Source organism: Dendrobium catenatum, unplaced genomic scaffold, assembly GCF_001605985.2.
Source record: "Dendrobium catenatum unplaced genomic scaffold, ASM160598v2 fragScaff_scaffold_1034, whole genome shotgun sequence".
Classification (NCBI taxonomy): domain Eukaryota; kingdom Viridiplantae; phylum Streptophyta; class Magnoliopsida; order Asparagales; family Orchidaceae; genus Dendrobium; species Dendrobium catenatum.
This window is the reverse complement of record NW_021319496.1, coordinates 416,125-420,351: the sequence shown is the minus strand read 5'-3', so window position 1 is coordinate 420,351 and position 4,227 is coordinate 416,125.

Genomic DNA, 4,227 nt, shown 5'->3' with positions numbered 1-4,227 from the left:
ATAGCTCTCCTGCAAAAAAGATAAGAATAATAGAAAAGGAAAGGCAGTAAATAAAATAAGGATACCTTGCATTCATTGATGCTCAAATCCCAATACTTGAAATTATACCTACAAGGAATCCTCCAAAAAAATGTGAGAGGGAAATAGCAATAGATAAAACCTAGAAACCCACTATTCTCCTTGTGAAAACATACCATAAAAAAGCCAACCAAAAAAGACAGAAAGATCTACCTGAAATTGCAAAACTCCTTACCAGTCACATACAGGAAAACCCTACAAATAAGATAAATAACACCGATAAAATAACTCCCAGACCAGCCAATCCAACTGTTATAAAACAACATATGCAGCTTGGTATGAAGGGCATAAAAGATATCATTTAACCATATATCAATCCTCCCAAAAGTCATACAAATTTCAAAATTAGACCAAACATAAATATTAGTCCAATGTTTAGAAAGATCCGGAAACCCAACACTCAACAAATCCAATTTATACCAGTCCCTGCACCTGTAGATACTAGCAAAGAAAGAGATAGATGTAGACTCAATAACCAAGCAACTCACCATAACAACAACCAAGTAGATCACCATAAGAAAACACCGAAAACTAACAAACATTTTAGAAATTGAAGTAAAATGCCAAAAAAAAAAAAAAAAAAAAAAAAAAAAAAAAAAAAAAAAAAAAAAAAAAAAAAAAAAAAAAACTCTAAGCCACCAAATATGAATGAAAAAACACTTAAAAAGTGAAACCAGCTTGCCAAAGAACGATAGAGTAGCAGAAACAAAACAAAGCTGATCAACCATAACGTTTGTAAGGCATTCCAGCTTTATCCAATAATAACATACCCTTCAAAGTTGGATCTAAATTGTGAATATCCAACTCCTCATATCCATTAAGAGAGCAACCCTTATTAGCAAGCCAGTCAGCACATACATTCCCCTCACGGTAAATGTGAGTAATATAGCACTACATCATGTTCATCATATTTTTAATTTTTCTAATAAGATAGAAATTTTGAGAATTACCAGGTTCAACATCCCTAAATGTATGAACCAGACACATATAAATCCACTTCAATCCAAAGAGAGTAAAAACCCAACTTCCAGCAAAGCTCCAGGCCTAAAGATAAAGAAGTAAGTTCAGCCGTAAGAACATCAGTTTTCTGCAAAGGAGAAGCAAAGGCAGCCAGGGTATCACCCATATGGTCACGAATTAAACCCCCAGCACCAGCTCTCAACTGGCCAATAGAGCCATCCGAATTTAATTTCACATAGGGAGGTTTAGGCTTAATCCAGCAAACAAAAGAATCATCAGTATTAGCTATAATGGGATCCAACGTAATACCCAAAGCACTCGCCAGATTATTACAATTAGAAAAGATCTTACAGGAGATAATTTTGTAATTATAAAGTTGCATAACCTTTATTTTCACATTAGCAATAATAAGCTCAGCCTCCAGCTTAATATTCTCATGTTTAGCCTCGTTTCTCGCTTTCTAGATATACCATAAGATAAGGATAGGCAACATGTTATGAATATGATCTTTAGTCGAATGAAACCAACTTTCTAACATTGGAATTAAGCTACTATGATTAATCATAGTATTCTTACCAGTGATGCTATTGAAGTATAACCAAACCTTTTTAGCAACAAAACCATTAATAAAAAGATGATCAATACTCTCCAAATTAGAGCAACAAGAATATTTGGAAACTAAAGTAATGCCTTTTTGTTGGAGACGATTATCAACTGGAAGAAAACCTTTAAGGCATCTCCACATAAAAGTAGAGTAAGAGATAGGAAAAGTACTATGCCAAATAGCAGTAAAAAGAGGTGATTTGTCAAAAGAAATTCAAAACTTGTCCCAAATGTTAATCAATTGAAACTTACCATTCAATGAGAGGGAGAATAAAATTTTATCCACGCAATTAATTTGAAGGGGATCTAAACAATAATATCAATAAGGCAGGTAGGCAACAAATCCCTTAACTTAGTAATATTCCATCTATCATTCAAAAAGAAAGAAGAAACTTTAGTAGACTCAATCGTATGAGTATTTAAATAAGAATCTATGGACATATCCCCCAACCAGTTGTCCTGCCAAAAATAAATGTCACCCTTACCCAAACCCCACTGAATGAACTTCTCGCTTCCCCTTTAATTTTACATAATCTTTTCCAAATCATAGAGTATGAATTTTTGTACGAGCAAATGGTCGGGCACAGATTATTACAATATTTAGATTTCATATAACGATCCCATAAGCTGGAATTCGATCTAAAGGCAAACCACAATTTATGAGAGAAACCAGTAGCAGTATCAGTCACATTTTTACAACCCAAACCCCCTTCATTAAAAACCCCACAATTTTTATGCCAAGCCAACCAATGTATGCCATTAGCATTCAATTTAGAACCCCAAAAAAATTTATTAATCATTCTCTCCAGTCTAGTACAAATAGACAAATTAGGCATTAAAGTGTAAAAAAGATAGATAAGTATATAATTAAGAACATACTTGATAAGAACCAAACGCCCACCAAAAGAAAGAAAGTTCGAAGTCCAACTAGCCATTTTTTTCTGAACAATAGTAAAAATGTCTTCAAAAAGCATATTCTTTTTCATACCTCTATAAATAGGCGTGCCCAAATATTTTATAGGAAGCTTTTTGGGCTGGAAACCACAAACCCTTTGAATAGCATGAATCCTTCTTTGATTAATCGATTTGCCAGTAATAAAGTTGCTTTTGTCTTTGCTAATAGCAAGACCACTACAATCATGAAAGTTAGCTAGGAATTTCATTAAAGCTTTAACATTCTTAATAGCACCATTAGCAAAGAGAATGAAATCATCAGCAAAGCTTAGATGAGATATAGGAAAACCTCTTATGGTACGGAAATTAAGGCTACTATTTTTAGCATATAAATCATCAAGACCTCTAGATAAATATTCCATAGCAATAATAAAAAGAGCGGAAGAAATAGTATCACCTTGACGAAGACCTTTAGAGGATTTAAAATAACCATGATTTCCACCATTTATAATAACAGAGAAGTAGCAATTCTCAACACTATTTTTAATAAGCAAAATGAAATTATGACAAAAACCAAATAGCTCCATCCCTTTATAAAGAAAGTTCCAATCCAGATTATTATAAGCTTTAGTAATATCCAATTTAAAAATAATATTACCCCCAGTAACCTTAGTATTGATCTCATGGGTAAGCTCTTGAGCAAGTAAAACATTGTCACAAATACGTCTCCCTTTAACAAAACTAGTTTGATTAAAGGAGATAATTCTAGGCAAAATATTAGACAATCTTTTAGCAATAATCTAAGAATTAAGTTTATTAAAAAAGGTACGCAGACTAATAGGTCTAAAATCTGTCCAAGAATTTTCCCCCTCTTTCTTAGGAATCAAAATAATATTAGTAGAGGAGAAGAATTTAGGATAAGTGGTACCTCCAAAAATATCTTTCACCGCTTTAGTAACATCCCCTTTCATAATCTCCCATGATTTTTGTAAGAATTTTGTGGTAAAACCATCAGGACCCGTCATAGCATCACCATTCATATCCTTAAGAACATTAAAGATTTCATTTTTGGAAGGAACTTGGCAAAGAAGTAAATTATCATTATCATTAATAAGCTTAGGAATCACATTAGGATTCGAAATAGGTGCAATATCAGTATGGCTGTTAAAAATATTCAAAAAGAAATCAACACCTGACTTACAAATAAGCTCATCTGAATCAAGCAGAATCCCCTCATTGTTCAAAATTTTATGAATTTTACTTTTGGTCTTCTTCTTATTAGCAATAGCATGAAAAAATTTTGTATTACGATCTCCCTCCATTACAAATTTAGCATTAGACTTTTGCTTCCAATAAGATTCTTCTTGAAAATGCAATTGACAAAGAACATTCTTAGCAAGATTGAGGTTCAAAATATTATCCTCATTCGAATTATCTAAATAAACACCCTCCAACTCAGAAACTTTACTCTCAGTTTCAATAATATTCAAAAAAAATATTTTTAAAAACATTTTTGTTCCAAAATCTAAGGAGTTATTTTCAGTCTAGTCAATTTAGCCCAAAGTATCAACATACCAGAGATGTTATTGTCAGGAAAAACAGGAGCATTCCAATTGGTCTCAAGCACATCTTTAAAGTTATCATGAAGTAACCACATATTAAGAAATCTAAAAGCATAAGAACCAATCTGAC